Source organism: Sarcophilus harrisii, chromosome 4 (genome assembly GCF_902635505.1).
Source record: "Sarcophilus harrisii chromosome 4, mSarHar1.11, whole genome shotgun sequence".
Lineage (NCBI taxonomy): Eukaryota > Metazoa > Chordata > Mammalia > Dasyuromorphia > Dasyuridae > Sarcophilus > Sarcophilus harrisii.
In genome coordinates, this window is record NC_045429.1 from 383,632,734 (window position 1) to 383,653,767 (window position 21,034).

Below are 21,034 nucleotides of genomic sequence, written 5' to 3' on the forward strand. Positions count from 1 at the left end.
TGGACCAGCTGAGTAGAACAGTATATATAGTGCCAGACTGGGAGTCAAAAAGGCCTAAGTTCAAATCTGACCTCAGACATCTATTAGCTGGGTAACTCTGTGCAAGTTTGCCTCAGTTTTTTCATCTGTAAGATGAACTGGAGAGTGAAATGGCAAACCACTCTAGTACTCTAAGAAAACTATAAATAGAGTCACTAAATGTCAGCTATGACTGAAAATGACTGAACAACAGGGTTGACTTGTATTGGATGGTAGATGTTAATAGCAAATGATGAATTAACATTAACAATATTACGATTTTATAAATGCTTATTGATTGACTTATGCATTTAAAAACAAAATTGAGAAAGGGTCCTCAGGCTACCACAGGAGTCAATAACACAGAAATGAGAACACTCCTGTTCTAGTCCAGTCTAGTTCTGATACAGAACTGAAGTAACATGCCAACTGTCACACATATAGATTCAAATCCTAATCTCTTCTATCTTTAAATATCAAACTATTTTAAACCATGTCTAGTCTAAAGATGTTTATCTTCCCTACATGTAGTAATCAGTTGTGTAGCACAAATCCCAGTGTTTGGTTCCTTCCTGCCCCTCTAGTGTTCTGATTGTCATTCTCCCACACATAGAATGGCAATATATTGCATTTGTATCTTACTATTCAGTTTTCAGAGCACTTTCTAATCAGATATTTGATTCTCACAGCAATTCTGAGAGATGAGCAGGGAAACTGTTATACCCATTTTATAGGAGAAATTGAGGTTCAAAGAGATTCAGTAATTTCTTCCAAATTCAGATAGTTTGTCAAGGAATGGAGGCAGGACTAGAAGGAAGTTTTCCATTTTCTTAACTCAATTAACAGGGATCATGTACTACCAAGGACAAAGATTTAACTGTTTGCTGCAGAAGGTGAGGGAGGGGTCTGGGAATAGCTGATAGTCATGATTCAGGAATGTGGAAGGGAGAGAGCTAGAAACAAAGTGTAACATTAAGGCTCTAAAGCTGAATCAAAGGATTGAAGTAGCCAAAGACGTGGAGAAGATAAAAAAAAAGACCTGATTCCACCCAGAATCAGACACTGGGAAGGTGGCTGAAGCCTGCCACTCCTCCTATCCCTGCCTGAAGTATTGCCAGCATGTGGTGTCCACTCAGTTTAGACTAGCTCCACTATCTACTCTCCATCTTGATGGTCTCTCCAACAATACCCTCCAGTGTTAATGTCTTTACAAGGAGGATCTTGGGAAGCCATAACAAAGTGGTTGCATAAGTGATCTGTGAAATGTAGGAATCCTGTAAAAGCCATAGGAGTGGTCGATTGTTATGCCAGAAAAATAAACTTTGCTTTTAGCATGCTTTTAGTCTTGCTTTAGCATGATCTCTATGACTCCACCTCCTGTTCCCACTTAGAATTTAGTGTAAGTGAAATCTGCTTAAGATTTCGTCCCAAGAGGGTTCAACTACTAGAAAAACCAGGAAGACCTCATTATTAAACTGAGCTAAAATGTGATCTCCTAGCCTGAACCCTAAGCAGGAAATGGCACCGAAGCTGCTAGTTTCCTAAATAGGTTTGCCAGGACTTTTAGAAGTGAGTAGGGCTCCAGGGACAGGGCATAGATAGCCCTTAATTTCAAAATCATAAAATATTTAAAATTTATCTAAAAGACCCTGAGTTTCAATTCAAAGGAAGAATGGGTTGGTTAGACTACAACTGATGAATAGTCTCCTACAGTTATTAGAATAATAATTTTCTTCTGTAGAAGAAAATAGCCCTTGGTCTAAGTGAGTAAAGCTCTGACCTGAAGGAAGACCTCAAAGGAGATGAAAAATCTGATCATGGACTCTCTGGAGCCCTTTCCCACTCATTTCTAATTCAGTCTTTGCCTGCCCTAGAGAAATGGATAAATCCACAGCACAAAGCCATCCCTCCTGCGGCTGGCTTGCCAATCATTCTCTAAAACAGCCAACTCCCCTGCTTGCTTTCTTGCTGAAAGTGAATAATGCAGTACTACTTCCCTGCTGTTCGACAATTTCCTTTGGAAGGGGAGAATAGCCATCTTTAAAAGTCAAGCAGTTTGACCTTTCCAAAGGCCAAGGGGAAATGTTTTTCCTTGCCCCAAGCCATTCATCTGAGCCTGTAATTTTAAACCAAAAAGAACCTAGAGGTTGTTACTGTGAAAGCCTTGGGGACAAAGTCAGAATTTGCCACTGGCTAGTGACATTGAGTTGTCTTTCTGAAAGTTGAACTGGTACCCAGGCATCTATTCAAGAACTCAATCAGCAAACAATTTCATAGTCTGAAAATTGTGAATATTTTTCAAAGGCAGTGGAAAAGAGGAAAGCTAGATGAACTCTCTTATGCATGTTTGGTTTTTTTTTTTTGCTGTCTATACACATAAAAATATGTATATGTGAAACATATATAAGGCGTATATGGATATATATTAGTGAGATCTATCTAGGATTTTATCCCAAAGAGGTTCAACTGCTAGAAAAACCAGAGATTATAATGGGATCTCATAGCATAGATCCTAAGCAGAAAACTAGATTGAAACTGCTACTTTCCTAAAAAGTTATTGCCAGGACTTTTCAGAAATATACACAGCTCCAAGGATAATAAACAATTTGTTTGCCCGTACACTATACCCCAATCTCTGGAAATATGTATAGTGTATATACTATGTGCCAGGAAAGATAATCAGGTCCAGAAATGCAAAACAGACCATCAGAGAATCATAACTGGAAGGGACCTTAGAGGTCCTGGAATCTGAATCCCCTACTTTAATGATAAAGAAGATGGGATACAAAGAAGTTAAATGATTTGCCCAGGATAACATGGCTAGTCTCTGAGGCGGTATTTGAATTTGTCTTCCTCACTCTAAGACCAACATTCAGTTAACCAGGAACTTAGCATTATATGCTAAGCACAAGGGATACAACGAAAAGCTAAATCAAAAAAGTACCTACTCTGAAGGAACTTACAATTTAATGTGGGAGACAAGATGCAGACAAATGTTTACAAACAATATAGATAGATAGATAGATAGATATAGATATAGATATAGAAACACACACACACACACACACACAGAGAATAAAACTGCTATTCCACACAGTTTCTGGAGTAATGATACTTGAACAACCTAAGGAAGTTCTGAAGATCAAATGAAATAAATTAGAGTATGCTTCATAGCTATAAAAGTGTGATAGAAATGTAAAGATAAACAAAGAGGAGACTTCTCAATATTCCCTACTGCCAATAGGTATGGAACTCCATTTTTGGATAAAATATAAATTGTTCTTCAGATTAAAAAAAAGAAAACCACAGCCACTTCCAATGCTATTAAGTTGAAAAATATTAAATATCCTATATTTAATTCTATTGTTTCTAATGACAAGGAAGGTATTTCCCAAGTGTTTGAATCCATTTTTAATAATTCTTTTCATCACTAGCTAATGATCCCTGCTAGCCCTAAACATTATTATCCTAGTTATTTGCATGTTGATTCCCCTTCTGGAATGGAGGTCCTTGAGAGCAGAGTTTACCTTTTGCCTTTCTCTGTTTCTGTGGTGCTTATTACAGTGCCTGGCACACAGGAGGTGCTTAATAAACGCTTATTAGCTGAGCAGCTAATGCAATGTATATCCCATCTCTAGCCAGCATTATCCAAAAAAGCTTTCTCTGCATCTAAGGATATCTTTGGGTGAGTCTCAGCTTTATCAGACTGATGTCTGGGGAGTCTTCCTCTGTCAGGTGTCTGTCATCAAGTCCCATTTCCTAAGCCCCAGGTGTGTAGTCAGTTGAGTACCAGACTTTTTTGTTATTTCAGGTGCCTGGCAATCCAGCTAGACTAGACTAAACCACGATCTCTCTGTTTCTGTGCCCAGTTTTCACACCCACCATGGCTTTTGGATGCCAAATTCAACCCGGAGATTTCTGATACGAGAACTTGGCCCAAAGCAGCTATCATCAGTCTAGGAGTCCCTGAAGTAAGCTTAACTTATTCACCGCAGACTTTCTTATCTCCAACAATATCATTAATCTCAGAAGATGGAAATAAGTAACCTCCTAGACCAGATTCTTTCCAGGCCAGCTATAGATTTAGAATCATCTCATTCAATCCAGTCCTTTTACAAGGTCATACATTGATCAGGATCATACAGAGCTAAGACTTAATTCTCTCAACTTTATTATTGTCCACACTTGCTAAGGCTTACCCCACTCTAGCCCTCTTCTCTCAAATAATCCCACTCATCCCTGTAATGATTTTTCTCTTGTCTCTTTGCTTAAAACTCCAATTTCAGAATGATTGAGAAGCTCCAGTATAACACACAAACAAGCTATGAGGTGGTGCAGTAGCTAGAGCACCAGACCTGGAATCAGGAATCCTCCGGGCGAGTCCAAATTTGGCCGTTCTGGCCAAATCACTTAATTCTGTTTGCCTCACTTTCCTCCCCTGTAAAATGAGCTGGAGAAGGAAATGGCAAACCATATGGTATCTTTGCTAAGAAAACGCCAAATGACTCAACAGCAACCAATGCAATCAAGGAAACTTTCCTCCATTGTTGAATAGGAAGTTTCTCTCCTCCCTGAAGTTCACCTGAGGATACCTGCCTAATGATCTGACAGGTGTGTCTCAGTGCTGGGCCATTCTCAATCCTTCTAACATCGACACTTATCCTGTTTCACATTCCCTTTCTTGCTGGCTTTACAATTCTGAGGAACTTATTATCATGTTATTGATTTAGAACTGGAAGAGATATTAGAAGCCATTTAGTCCAACCACCTCATTTTACAGATGATGAAATCAAGACTCAAAGAGTTATGAAATAACACTTGCAAGGACACATAAGAAATAAGTAACCAAATCAATTCTAACTAAAGTGTTATTTGTTGGCAGTGGCTTGTTACAGTCTCTCTGCTGGATGGTATATTAATTTTAATGGAGCCTGGGCTTTCTTAGCCCAAGGAGTGATACTGACATTTCAGAGAGGGCCATTCAATGAGAACATTTTAGAAGAAGACACATCATATCAGAGATGTAGAACTGGAGGAGACTTGGGGGCCAAATAGCCTAACTCTCCCACTTTACAGATGAGGAAACTGAGGTCTAAAGGTTCAGTGCCTTGTTCAGAGTGACATAAATAGTAAGTGGCAGAACTGGATTTAAATCAAAGCTTTTGATCCTAAAGCCAACATGCTTTCCAAAGGACCATATTATTTTCCCAGAGGCTATGGCATCTGATCTTCAGAAGGAGTCTCCTATCCAAACACTAATGAGATCTGGCCTGGCTTAGCTTCTGAGACTAGGCAGGATCAGTACCTTTCAGTAGCCTGAAAACATCTTAATATATCAGGTTCTCTGTTTAACTATGAACCAAAGTACCCAAACTCCTCACTAACAATTTCACGTTAAAGCTTTTAAATTCTGGATTGACTATCAATATATACGAGTGGAGCAAATTTAGCATGAAATGGAAGAAACGTTTTTATTTATTAATTTTTTTAGATTTTTCTTTATCTTTTTTTTCGCCTGAGGCAATTGGAGTTAAGTGACTTGTCCAGGGTCACACAGCTAGGAAGTATTAAGTGTCTGAGGTCAAATTTGAAATCAGGTCCTCCTGATTTCAGGGCTGGTAGTCAGTCCATTGTGCCACCTAGTTGCCCAACTAGAAGAAACATTTTTTAATCAACAGAGGCATCTGGTGACATAGCACATATAATATTAGGCCGGGAGTCAAGAAGAACTAAGTTCAAATCTACCCCTAGACACTTACTATGACACTAGGCAAGACATTTAACCTTGGTTTGCCTCAGTTTCCTACACTAAAAAATGGAGATAATAACAGCATTAATCTCCCAGGATTGTGAGGAGATGAGATTGGTAAAACTAATCATAATAATAATAATAATGAGATGTTTATAAAAAATGCTTAGCACACTGCCTGATTCATAGTATATGCTATGCAAATCTTTATTTCCTGACTTCCCTTTCTTTTAAATTTTTTTTTATTTTAATAATATTTTTTTTCAAATACATGAAAACCTCCCTTTCTCTTAAACACCTCCTGTGTGCAAGGAGAAGAAAGAAGAGAAAATAAATGATTGGGAAGAATATCCAGTTAGTATAGGAATTCAATTAATAATTAAATAAATACAATTGTAGTACAGGAATTAGTACAGGAAACAAGGCAATGGAGTGGCCTGGGAATGGCTAGGTGGTACCATAGTGCATAGAGAATTGGATCTAGAGCTAGGAAGATCTGAGTTCAAATTCAGCCTCCAACACTAGCTGTCTGACCCTGGGCAAGACACTTAATCCTGTTTGCCTCAGTTTCCTCATCTGTAAAATGAGCTACAGAAGGAAATGGCAAATCCCTCCAGTATCTTTGCCAAGAAAACCCCATAAAGGGAAAGTCAGACGCAACAATCCAAATGAGTGCATTGGGCTCAAATCTTATCTGTAATGTTTCGTAGTCTGTGACCTTGAGCGAATTACTCTGAGGCTCAATTTCCTCTTCTGTAAAATTCTGAATTTGGACAAGATGAACCAAGAGGCCCCTTCTGGGCCTAGATCCCTGATATTGTAATCTTGCCTTGGTAGAAACAGAGCATTTGAATAAAGCTCTAAGAAATTTACTCAGGAAAAGAACAGATCTCAAAAATCCTGTGCTGTGACATTAGCTCTAAGTTAGCTGAAATCTATATAGTGCTTTTACAGTGTGACTGAGTATTTTCTCACAATGACTTCTATGAAGAACCCAACATACATATTTTACAAATGGGGAAACTGAGGCTGAGAGAGCTAAGTTGCCTGAGGTCACACAATCAGAGCAGACAGTTGAACACTAGTCTCCTGACCCTCAACTCTTTTTTTTTTTACTTCACCCTATTCTAAGGTTAGAATCTTTTAGTTTTTTGCCTTCATCTAGATATATTCAAGTTTAGTTTCTAGAATGACCTTTTGCTTTCCCATCACTTTTCTTCTCCTTCTGTCTCACTCATCCAGGAGAATAAGACACCTTAGTAATCAGAAACAGAGCCTTGCTCATGGAAAGTTTTCATCACATGGACTTAGCTTCAGAAATTACCTTGTTACAATGGTTACACCTTAAACAAACTTCTTCCTTTTCAAAGGTATTTACCTATAACTGAACACACCAGCTCACTGAACCCAAACATCTTGCTGGGCCAAGGCTTTTGGTTTTGGTTTTTTTGTTTTTTCTCTGTTGAAACTAAAATGCCCACGACCATGTCAACACAAATGGAGCCTTGTTCTAAGCTAAATTCATCTTCCTGACTTCTTGGCAAGGTCAGGGACATGCCTTATTTTGAAGCCACATTAATTCTTCTGCAAATCAATCTACCTGGGGAGAAATGCTGTGGGTATCCATCAAATATCACACAAAGGGAGAGTGCTTGTCTTAAATTTGGAAGACCTTGGGTTCAGATTCTGATTCCAGATTGAGCAGATCACATAGCATCCCAATGCCCAGATATCTCCCTAAATCTGTGAATTACTAACCATTTGCTGGCCTGCATTGGTGAAAGGACTTTCCACACTGGGAATTTTCACCAGTAAAACCACAGGTCTGGAGCAAAAAGAAACAAAAAGAGCAACCTGAGATGCCTTTGCTCCACTGTTGCTCTTGGCAAATTACTCTTGGCCTATGGAGACTAAGGAGACACACCTTGTCATTTATAATTTTTTGAGATAATGAGCCATTTTGACTTTTATACACACAAAAGAGAATCTGACCTGCTATGGAAGCTTTCCCTTTTCCTTTTAAAAAAAAGGCATCTGTGTTTATTTTATTCTCTCAGCAGTTTAATGTAAGCAATCAAATACTTTGGAAACTACCCAATAAGGATCTTTTGATGGAGTAGACACTCATTAGACCTAGGTATTCATTAGAGATGTTTGGGCCTGCCACCCACCTCCTAACGCTTCTCTAGATAGTCTATTTAAACACTTGGGAGCAACACTGAGACTTTACAGAATAAATAGCACTAAAAAAATTGAAATGAGGAAAGATGTCTGCCTAAATAAGAGTACATCCTGCTGTATTTTAGAAACATCATATTATTGCCCTATTTTCAAGTAGTTTACTCAGTTAAAAAGATAGCAGAGTGATCAGGCTCCTAATGAAAACTATAACACTTTCCTAGAGAAAATGAGTATCTCTGTGTTATATTTAACCATTTTATCCATTTAGCAACAGAGCAGATGTGAAAATAGTGCAACTGTATATTACCTTTGATTTTAGGCAATATAAATATCAATAGAAAAATCTTAATGCTTTTCCAAGAAATATAGACTTCCTTCACTGTGTTTCCCATCAAAATTTCATGGGATCTCCCATAAGTCATTAAATGCATGAATCGTGGGCCTCCTCAACATGGCCTCTTCTCAGAATCCCTGATTTGCACTAGTAATGGAAACCATTCTTAAACTTAATTTCTTTTTAATTCTTTCCAATTACTAAGTATTCTCCTTTGTGCCAAGAGACAATCCAGTTGGTACATTTTGTAAAGCCTGCTGGATCATATTTCTTTAAACCATGCACAATACCCAAAAGGCATTTTGACAAAGTTGCCCTCATCACCCTCCTTAAAGTTAGTTATACATGATTTCAAAAGAAGTTTATCCCCGGGCAGTCCCATAACACATGTGTTTAACAATAGTACTTTAGCTTTCCCATATGGTGATTGGTTAGTGGCCTGAACATAACAAGGACCATATTGGATAAGTGTCCTCCCTCCTCATCATCAGTCTGCACAAGTCATCTTTGGTCACGCTTGATTGGCAGTCTCAGCAAAAAAAAAGACCAAAGACTAAAGGATTTTCAGACATAAATAGTTGAAAGCACTCGTTTTAAGACCAGAAATATTTTACCTACAAAAACACAAGAAGGAAGAAGATTTTCCAAGGTCATATACTTTTAGGACTTTGCAATTCTGTGCACTGTCCCCAATCATTTTTCCTGAAATATAAGTGGTTTATGTTGTTTGAAAACTCAGTTCTTCTGCTGTCATTTATTAATGTACTATGTCAATCACACTGTGATCATTCCAACAGCTATTGTCTACTCTAAACAAAAATCCATTTTTTGGATTCTGTTATAAATCTTGATGGGGATAAGGAGATAGTTCTGGGAGAGTTGATGCTTTAGGAAAAAAAAATACACAATGTATTATGCATCACATTCTTGTGGTGGTTCTTTTAGAATGGACACCATCAAGTCTACTTCTTTATCTTTATTTGGATCTTGTGTTACATCTCCAAGTAGATCAAAGGATCCCTATGAGTGAGAACTAAAAGTGCCAGAGGTCATCTAGTTTGACCATCTCATTTTACAGTTGATGATACCAAGACCGCAAAAGGAGGAGGTAGGAGTTGTTCAAGAGCTCCTGTCTTGAAAGGAGGTGTTCTGTGAGTGGTGTGAATTCCAACCTAGTGAGAGTCAAGACAGAAAGTCAATGAGCCAATGACTAGTTTCCTCACATCAGGCTTCCTACCAGGACAAGATCCCCACAGTTCAGCCTGACCTTTCATATTCAAAATACTCCTATTTGCTATTAGTTGGTCTTGATCATGAGCCAGTCAACACAAGTACAGCCAGAGTAGCAAAAAGGAAATTCTCTTTATGATTAATGGAGAAGCTTGGGTGTTATTGTGCAACATTAGGTTTTAGCTTTTACCAGAACACATCTGAGTCATGAAGGAAATAAGATAATGAAGCTACTTGTGGCATTTTGTAATTTTCAAAAATGTTATTAGGAAGATAATAGTGGTATATGGATTATGAAATAGATAAATTAGGAGGGATTATTTGCTTCATAAGAGAATTTTTTTTAATTTTATGGATTATTCACTCACCTATTTTAGAATTTTTCTCATTTTTTTTTTGTAAATGGAAAGAAAGCAAAGCATCCATTTGGACATTCAAATGGGCCAACCCAAGAATTCAGAAGGAAACAGTGTGGTACAGTAGAAGATTGCCAGACATGGAGTTAGGAGTCTTTTGGGATTAAATTCCACTTTTGACCTTGTAAGACCATGGTCAAGTCACCTGACCCCTCTTAGTTTTACTTTTCTCATATATAAAATGGGCATAATAAAACCTCTAATATCTATCTCCGAGAATAGTTGTGAAGAATAAATAGATGTATATATCTATTACATATACATATGTATGTATATATGTGTGTGTGTGTATATATATATATGTATATGGAGAGAAAGAAAGCACAAGAGTTGTGATGAATACAATATATATGTATTATATATACATATATGTATCTATATGTATCTATATATATATATATGGAGATAAAGAGAGCATAAGAATTGTGATGAATAAATAAGATATACATGTGTTTTATGTATACATACATATGTATATGTGTGTGTGCACAAGAATTGTGATGTGTAAATAAGATATAGATAGATACACATATATATTCATATTTATAGAGACAGAGACAGAGAGATAAAGAGCAAGAGAGTACTTTGCAAACCTTACATTATCTAAATATCAACTGTTACTTTCCTTACCTATGTGAACCTTAATTAATTCATTTTTTGTAGTATTTATACTGTAGTATTAGGTTAATATTAATTATTAGCAGGTAGATGGCTCAATGAATAGAGCACTGGTGTGTCTGGAGGCAAGAAGACCTGAGTTCAAATGTGACCTCAGATACTTACTAGCTGTGTAACCCAGCCTCTGTTTGCCTCAAACCACTGAAGAAGAAAATTAGAAACCATGTGGGTATCATTAACAAGAAAATCTCATGGAACAGTTTGATCTGTGGGATCAGGAAGAGTTGGACACAACAGAACAATAACAAATGAGTCCAGTAGAAAATAAAGCTAGTATGGGCCAAGCCTTTATTCTCTCACATGGAAGATTATCCTACCACATAAGATGTATCCCTTGATACTCATGACTGATTGAGCTGAAAAAGATTAGACCTTCCTGACTTTTGCATGCACAAGGTCAGACCAGAGCCAAGTGAATGCAAATGAAAAAAAATTACTGTGGGCTCCATATCTGCATTTCTTCCACTTATTTTATTTTATAGAGTTGGCAAGTTGGCAAAGTGAAACCCCAGAAAGAGCAAACAGTCATAATTGTAATCCAATAGAATCATCAGTCACAGAACCTTGCCTAATCCTGTTTAACATGTTCTCAGCCTTCCTGGAGGAGCTACGACTGAGCAATCTGAGGCACCCACTAGTATTCAGCACTGGGAAATGAATATCCCTGAATTCATTCACTCACCAGCATCGTCTGGGGCTATTCAGAGTCTCAAAGATGATTCTCCTGACCCCATTTGGGATTTACTTGGCAAAGATACTAGAGTGGTTTGTCATTTCCTTCTCCAGTTCAATTTACAGATGAAGAAACTGAAGCAAACAGGGTTAAGTGACTTGTCCAGAGTCACCCAGCTGGTAAGAGTCTGAGGATGGATTTGAACTCATGAAGAACTTGACTCCAGGCTCAGGACTCTGTGCTCTATGGCACCACCTAGTATTCTGCAAACTTTAAAGCAACATAGAAATGTGGACTATTATGGACTATCATATTTATAGTCTTTCTAATATCAAATCCTTCACATTTTCACTCAGAGCTTCAATGAAGAATTGTGTAGAAGGCCTGGGCTCAGTGCTCTATCACACTCATTTGTCTGAAAAGTTACTTAAGGTTCACATAGGTCGAAAAAGCATTGCTGCGGAAACACAAGCAGTTGATTGTCATTAATTTGCTCATCTATCAAAGAAGACTGTATACACATTGTCCATGGTCCCTTTCAGCTGTAACATTGTACAAGTATCAACAAAAAGAATTATGCTGGCATATGGTCAGTGAAGATAAAATAAAGATATAATAAAGATAATAAAGAAAAATAAAGATAAAAATCTTTATGTCTTTAATGATATTAAAAAACTATTGTGCTTGGGATAGGTATCTCACTTGACAATAAGCTTCCTTCTTTGGGGCAGTTTTTATAAGGTTTCATTCAGAAAGACAGCATGGATCTATGGATGACTTTATGACAGCCTCAGTCCTGAATTTCCCTCATGAAATTCTCCCTAAGTATCCCTTTTGGCTTGCAATAGAGATTTTTAACACTGGAATTATTTATGTCCCAAAACTCAAGCTGATTCAAAGATAATATCGAAATGCCATTATGTATGGACAGAAAATCTCCCAAAATAATCCTGGGAAACATATTTTCACTCAGAAGATACATAATAGACCTGGTGGAAGATGACTAGGAGACTGTCTTTTCTTCCAAGGCAAGCTGTCATAAACCATTACAAAGATTCTATTAAAAGTGACAGAGCCATAGAAATGTTAATTGCAAGATACAGATAATTAACAGTAATGGAGTGGCCCAAATAGATATTGAAGGAAGAGAAATTTCAGATAACATGAAAAATGTATAAAGGAGCATCAGTATTCTAAATTGCTATAAAGATGTAGATAAACATAATTATGACTCCTTTTTCTGTTACTGCTGGTGGATTAAATGGCTGGTATGTGGTGCACATGTGGATGTGTAATGTGTGTGTGTGTGTGTGTGTGTATAATGCATATGTATATACAGAGAGAGTTACCCATTTTATCATAGGATATTATCCTGAGAAAGTTTGGAATGACTTATAATTGAACCATAAAGGACCCCTAATGTCATCATTAAACTTCATTAACATAGATAATTATTAGGATTCTATTGATTCAGGGTAGATCTCAGCACCTGTTAATTTCTACCTGACTGCCAAGTTACTTAAGGTATTATTACCAGCCTGATGAAGTTTTGGCTCTAGATGAAGTCATACTAATAAACGGAGAAATTCAGTGTCTTTAACCCACTTAAAAATGGATGTTGAAAAATCCATTCACCTACAGACCAAAGTATTTTTCAGCTGAATAGACATGTTTGAGCATTTGTTATTTACTGAGCTCAGAGTTAAAGGCTAAGTGGAATATGAAGGAAATATGAAATGATATGATGTGCCTCTGCCCTCAAGGAACTTGCTGATTAAGTGAGGAGATAAGATATTCCCACAAAGCAATAGAGAATAACACCAAGCAATAGATAAAAGCTAGTTTCTATGGTGCTTTTAAGTAAAAGCAAAGTACTTTACATATTCATCTCATTTGAGCATTATAACAGCCCTATAAGGTAGATGCTAATAACAGCAATAGCTAGCATTTATATCCTGCTTTAGGGTTTAAATTTACATGTTAACTCATGTGATTTACTATTTTACAGATGAGGACACTTGAGCTTCAATGATCTACTCAGGATCATACAGTTATTTAGTTCTAGGCAGGATCCAAACTCAGATCCTCCTAACTCCAAGTCAAGTGCTATATGCACTGCACTGCCTAGCTGTCACAAGATAGCAATTGCTCAATCGTATAATAAGAAAGATAATAAAGAGAAAGCAAACAGTGTGTACCAGAATGGTTGGAGAGGGTTTTATGGAAAATGTGGGACTTGAACTGGATCTTCATGAAAAGTGAAGGTGGGAAGAAGAACAATACACCATCCCTTCTAGTACTCCCTAAATTAAAATATTTCTAATGATACCATATTAAAATTCTGGCTCAAGGCACATTATAGGGAGTTGAAAGTATCTTTTTGACCCTGACAATTCCAACAGCATTTGCTGAAGGATCGGGACTTTTTCCATGTTTCTGAAATAGCCAATTGAGGCTTTTACATTTTTTTACATTTCAGAGTCCCCCTTTTATTATTACTTTTAAAAAAAAGAGTTCATTTTACATAAGCAAACAGAGCATGTAGATGTGTGCTCATTAAATCAGACTTCAATTCTGAATTTGGAGCTCATGGAAGTAGATTACAATAAACCAAAGGAATTTGCTTTTGTTTATATTTTGTTTTTCTGCACTTGCTTGAAGGAAGATTTTGGCAAACAAGTTCATGGAACAAACAAGATTATAAGGGGGAATGAAAACTGAGCAGAGGACTTCTTCAACTAGATCCAGCCTCTAGCACTGGATACTTCTGTGACTTCAGCTAGTCAGTGTGTTCACGTCTGGTGTCCTAGCTACTATACCATTCTAGATGCCTGCTGAAATTCCTTCTAGTACTAGCTCATTGATATGATATTTAATCTAGTAAAGCAAACTGCTTATAAAGTATTTTAGTTGTACTTTGATAGATCCTTGATTCCATGAGAACACATAATCTCTCTGATAGTGCCATTTGAATTCATCCTGTTCAATCAGGTACACATATGTCAATGCTAAATTCTCCATGGAAGTTCTGCTTAATAGATGTAAGACTTTCCTATGGTTTTAAAACATATTTCATTGGTATTCATTTCAGCATAATATCTACAGATATTTGCTTTTTTCTCCCTTTCATTATATAGCTGGATACCTCTCTATCTATGTCAATCAACACATGTCTTAAGTGCCTACTGTGTGCCAAGCACCGTGCTAAGTGCAGGGGATACAAAAAGAGGCAAAAACATTATCTGCCCTCAAACTACTTAAAATCTAATGAGGAAAACAGATGCAAACAAAGCAAGCTGTACATAGAATAAATAAACTATTAATAAAAGGAAAGCATTAGAATTAAAAGGGGTTGGGAAAGCCTTTCAGTAAAAGATGAGATTTTATTTAAGATTTAAAGGAAGCCAGAGACATCAGTAGTCAGAGCAGAGGAGGGAGAGCATGTCAGGGAATGGGGGACAGACAGAGAAAATGCCAGAGATAAAGGACAGGGTTCTTGGAACAGCCTGGGGACCAGTGTCACTCATGGAAGAGTATGTATTAAGGAGTCAAGTGTAAGAAAACTGGAAAGGAGGCTAGGTAGGAAGAGCTTTGAATGCCAAACAGAATTCATGAACTACTAGTAACCCAACCTACACTTGGACAATTGATTTTTTATCTAAGTACAGGCATTTTTATTTGTCCTTATATTTTACTTTGTTAGAATTGATCTAGCTTACCCTCCACATATTTGATGAACATACCAACCATGTCTTTGCTCATGCTTCTGATCAAAAAAGGGTTGATGATTTATAGGTGACAGGAGGCTTCATCTTCAAGAAAACATTTCAATGTCGTGGGGCATGCTGTTGAAGAAAAGGTTTGTGGGGCTTTCTGGAGTTCTGCTATGCAGGAGGCTGAGCAGTTATGCAGCTGGAGGGATGCTTCTAAACTCAAGTTGCTTCTGTTTGGCCAAGGTTCCATGAAGACCACAGGGCAATGAATCACACTGTTTGCAGTCACTCATTGTGAACAGGGGAGACTCTGACATGCAAACTGAACACAAGTAACTCTTGTTTCTTCTAATACTTCATTATACAACAGTAGGTCGCCCTCACTGGGGGGTCCTGAATGCCAAGAATTCCCCATCAGAGCTACCAATATAGAGCAGCAGTGACCTTCCCAATCTCCTGCTGAGAAGATCTGCTTATGTCATTTGCAATTCCAAATGGGCTAATATCTAGAACTGAACAGCAGTCAATTTAATTTCAGGTATCACTCCATTTGGAATTGCAATTAGGATAACTAGGACTGTTCTCCAGTGCCGGAAATTGGGAAGGTCATGCCGTAATATTATTGGCATCTTGATAGGAGAATGTAAACGAGAAGGGCTTGCTACCACAGACCAAATGAACCTAACCCGAATGAAGTAATTATGAGATTCTCAAGAAAAGTTCATGAATATTCATGAAACAATCATGAACATTTGATGTTAATTTCACTCAAGGAAAAATAACTCTGATGTTCCACTTAAGGCATATGTGAATTGTAATTCTTCATACTGTAGAGGAGAATGGTTTACTGACTAGTTACTGACTTTGGACTTCTTGAAATGGATTATCTTGTAGTCATTTCATTCTCAACATGTTCAAAATGGAATTCATTCTCTATCTCCAAACTCTTCCTTCCCCAACTTGTCCACATCTCTAAGTTTTTGTGGTTTCCTTTAAAATTGAGTTTAAATTTCACCTTCTGAAGGATTCTTTTCCCTCTCTCATCATTTCTAGGATCCTTAATGCTCAGTGGCTGGCACATAGTACAGACTTAATAAATGTTTGTTGATCATTTATCTGATTAACTTGGAATTGAATTCATGTGGAAAAATCTATATTGGAATTTTACCCTAGAATGTGATGGGGTGAGGTTATAACACATAAAACAAACTTCATTCCCTTCAATTTTTTTTCTAAGGGAGAAACTGTGTGGGTGTAATCTTCAGCTGCCATCTTCAGCTTATGCTGCCAGAAGATTTTTTTTCTAACCTATTATTCTTTGGTCTAATGAGCCCTCTGAGTTACTAGAATTCCTATTCCATCAGTATTTTAATGAAAACTTTCCATTTGCAGAAGTGCAACCTTTTTATTGTATTCTCTTGCTTTTTGAGTTTATCTTAAAAGGATGGACTGTCTATAATATATTCTGCATCCCTACCCTTATACATATGGTTTAAGTGAACTTGGATGCCATTTTATCCCAAGTATTGAGATTTGGGATAAGAAGTGAGAATACTTTGAAGATTAATGGCATGTTTCCCTTCATGTTAATCGGTGTTAAATTTAGAATTTCAGAATCAGAACTGAATAGATTTAGGCCACATGTGATAGCACTAGCCCATGGTCTCTGCCATTAGGGAAACTGAGGTTTTCTTCTTTGGAGAAATTTTTGAAATGTGTCAAAGATTCCAAATCTTTATTCTTATAGAGAACAATTAAGCTGCCTAGAGATATGTGGTTTTTTTCCTTAAATAGAGGAACTACAATTCTTTTTTCATTATCTCATGGATCCTTTTGCATAGTAAAGAACTATTCCATAAAGGGAAAGACTTAGGCTACAACTGTATAGATTCGAGAGTTAGACATTCTCCTTCCAGAGGCAATAAGTTAGATAGAAGAGGTAAAATCCCTTCCCACTTTAGAATTCTTTCCTAGCCTAACGTTGATAGCCATCTCAATAACTATTGATTCTAACCGCCAAAACCTCAGGCTTTATTCCTGCCTTGAAATTGTTATTGCCCAATCCTTTCTGTAACTGAGGTTCTGTCTTGAGCTTGAGGCTATTCTGGATTTTCTTAAGAGAATTCATTATTTGTCCTTTTTTGCTGGAGATTCCATGCTCCTTCTGTGAACTTTACACACAGAATGGACAATCAAGGCAGAGAATAACAAACTGAAAAGGATATGGCTAGGTAACAAATTGACACACCTACTTCTCACATGGATAATCCACTGGCATTGTGCCTAGGAATACATCACATTATTACAAAGTATTATTAAGTTCTTTCAAGTCTCTGATTAATTAAAGCCTATTAAATATTTCTGTTCTTTTAATGTTCTCTTTCTAGCCTCCTGTAAGCAAAGGCAAAGATAAAATTATGTGATGTTTGGGAAAAATATTATTGGGTAAACACAATTTTTTGAGGTAGTTATATAACTCTTCCCCTACCTCATAAACTACCTTCCAGTACCAGCCTCTTCCCTGTCCCTTCATGACCTCATGATAGCACCTCTTCTTTGTTCACTGCTCTCCTCCTCTAGTATCACGGTAGGATCCTCATCTCAGCCACTGCTGAATTTATATCTCTCTGTCATTGGTGATTTTGAACCTAAGTATTCCTAAACAACTAGGTGGCACAGTGGATAGAGCACTGGGCTTAGAATCAGGATGAACTCTTCTTGAGTTCAAAAACAGGCTCAGACACTTACTAGCTGTGTCATTCTGGGCAAATGTCAATCTTCTCATCTGTAAAATGAGTTGGAGAAGGAAATGGCAAACCATTCCAGTGTCTTTCACCAAGAAAATCCCAAATGGACTTTCAAAGAGTCAGATGGGACTAAAACAACTCCACAACAACTTCCTGACTCCAGGTCAGGAATTTTACTCACTGAACCACCTAGCTGCCCACATGAATGCTAATCATTAAATATTTAACAATGATATAGTACTTTGAGGTTTCAAAATTGAAATAGAGGCATTTTTCTTTGGTCATTCAAAAAGCCATGATTTTATTTGTATGGGTGCTTTCCCTGTAGTATTCATGAGTCATTATGACGAAATATTTGATTAGCCCCTGGCCAAACTAATGATGACCTCTCTGAATTCAGCTAGGCTCTACCTGCAATAAAAAACATAATGTCTGTAACTGTTACTGTTACTAGATAGTGTTTTCTAGAACATAAACTCTACTGGCCATGGCCTTGGAATAAACCTAGGTTGCCTTCACAGTATAATGAGACTTTGTTAGTTCTTCGTTGGAGGTGGATGGTTCAAGTATTTTATTTCTATTTTACACATAATGAAATTGAATGACAGGAAAACTCAGTATCACAAAGATATTTAGTGTTAGAGCCAAAATCAGATGTGCCACCATTTAACAGCATTCCTTTGCCAAATATACCATGAGTAAAAAAGTCTGCAATTCTGACTTTTACTGAGTTGTGTCTTCCCCTGTTTGCTTACTCTAAGTAAAGGATCATGGAGGGATTGAATGGGGACAGAGCATTATCTCAGTCTTTTTGTATTCTTATATGGATGTCTTTTAGAACCTAGTAAAGTCCATGTGAAAAGGGGCGCTGCTAACAATTTTACCATCTCAGATAAGGCAAAGTGCAAGTGCCTGTTACTAAGCAACATATATGCTATTGTATGCTCCCCATAATGACATAAAAAGCCATATTCTTGCATGTCACCATGCCTTGATGACTGAATCATAAATGAAGAAATCATATACAGAACAAGCAGTTTGATCTGGCAAAGCTCAATCTTGAGCCTTGTAATCCTGTAATCTTGAGAAGGGCCCTGAACAGGGCTACGTGGAGATGTAAACGAAGCAAATCCTAATGGAGGTAAAATTTATCCAGTATTAGAAACCGTGCATAATAGCATGGTGCAGCCTGTCATTCTGGACTTGCCCTAATAAAATTCATTCTCATTTTCCAATTAGCAAAAAAGAAAAATCTATTCAGAAATAATCCATTTTCTTTAGTATCACTTAAGGCATCTGCCAAAAAATCTGCACTTTATTTATTCTTTTTAATAGTAGTGGTCAGGCAGTTACCATTGGCAGTGGGAAGAGAATACTCTGCAGAGGGGTATTAAACATTTTCAATCTCCACTAACTCCTTTGACCACTTCTACTTCTATCTCTGCAGCAGTTAGACTGCACGATGGATAAAGGGCTGGGTCTGGAGCCATGAATACCTGAGTTCAAATTGGGCCTCAGACACTTATTAGCTGCGTGACCCTGGACAAATCACTAACCCTGTGTGCCTTAGTTTCCTCATCTATAAATGAGTTAGAGAAAGAAATAGCAAACTACTCTGGTATTTATATCAAGACAACCCCCAAATGGGGCCTGAAGAGTTGGATATGACTGAACAACAAAATTACCATTATTGACACCTCTACCTTGGTGAAAGTCACACTTTACATGGGACTTAGTTTTAATGTTCTGGTTCCTTGTGTTCTCTCAGCTAACATCTTAATTATTCTCTATAAAAAGGAAAACTGCTATTCTTCTGCTTATGATAATCTTTCCTTTCTAGAGCCCTGGAATATGTCTTGAGGGAAAATGTTTTCCCCTATCTTCTAGATCTACTCTTCATCTACGATCTGCTGGTTTATTAGACTGTCCAGCCATATCTAGAGATGTTCATAATAATAAACTCTTTAAAATTACAAAGGACTTTACATACATTATTTGAGAAAACTGACCCTGAAAGAGGTACAATTTGTCCAAAAGCTAATTAAAGTGTCTGAGGAAGGATTTGAATTTAGGGATTTCCGAGTTTAAATCCGACATTCTACATTTTACACCATGGTGTAAAACTCAAAATAAAAATGGGGGCTCTATTCCATCCATAAGGATCCCTGAAGGCTACATAGTGCTAGTTTTAAAGTATAACATTATATGTGGTTTATTATATTTTTATTTATCTTGGTAACTATCCCAATTAAGCTTTAATCTGGTCCAAGCTGCACTTGGGAGCCATGGCAGGCCTCTCATTTGATACTTCTGGACAACATTACTTGGTAGCCATGACTGAGATTACCATAAACTGCAGATCTTAATAATTCTGAAGGATTTAAGCTTTAACTAGTTCTCTTAAACCATTGATTAAAGGAGTCCCCATTTGTCCAAATGGATCTCCACAGCTTTTCTGTAATGCCTGTAAGAATTAAGCAGGAGTAGAAATTACTCACCACCTATATTAGCCAGTACACAGGATGGTATGATTTATTGAAAGTTAAAAAGAGAACCATCTAATCCAATGGAAGTAAAAGCACAGCTCAGATGACAGCCTGCCCTTCAGAGACATTATACTCTGAAATGCATTAAAGTAAGAGAAGATCAATGTTAAAGCTTTACCTATAAGAAAAATAAATTTCATAGATTTTGCTTAAAGTATACTAAGCTTCAAGTCAAAAGACCATGTATTACTAGTTTAGTCTAGGCATTTTTTTCAGACTGCTCATCGGAAGGTCAGGTACTGAGGCTAAAGCTTAAATATTTTGGCCACATATTGAAAAGACAGAAATAATTGGAAAAGACCCAGATTTTGGGAAAGATTAAAGGCAAAAGGAAAAGATGCTGGCAGAAGATGAGACGAATAGTGTCATGAAAGCAACAAGCACAACCTTTTATAGACTTAGTGGAGTCTACAAGGGCCTGGCATGTTATATAGTTCATGGAGTCATGAAGACTTGATACAACTGAATGACTGAAGAACAACAGGCACTTTTATTTAATATTCCTGAACCACTGTAGACCAGGGATTGTAAATTGAGAGCTTGGAAGGCCTCTGGATATCACTGAATCCAACCCTTTCATTTTACAACTGAGGAATCTCAGCCCTGGAGAGATTAAGTGGATTTCCCAAGGTCCCACAGGTAATGAGTGTCTCTGAGAGGCCCTTATAAGTACTATATTTACCCTTCAGAGCCATGATGATGCTGTCATTAATTCATTAATCGAGGAGGAGGAAGGTTGTGAGTTTTCT

The 21,034-nt window shown here is 37.2% G+C and overlaps 1 protein-coding gene across 2 annotated transcripts in view; it reads left to right on the forward strand.

Annotated features, from left to right (window-relative positions):
- The window catches only part of KIF26B (kinesin family member 26B), a 612,624-nt gene that overhangs the window by 550,942 nt on the left and 40,648 nt on the right, over positions 1-21,034 (forward strand). The window lies entirely within an intron of this gene.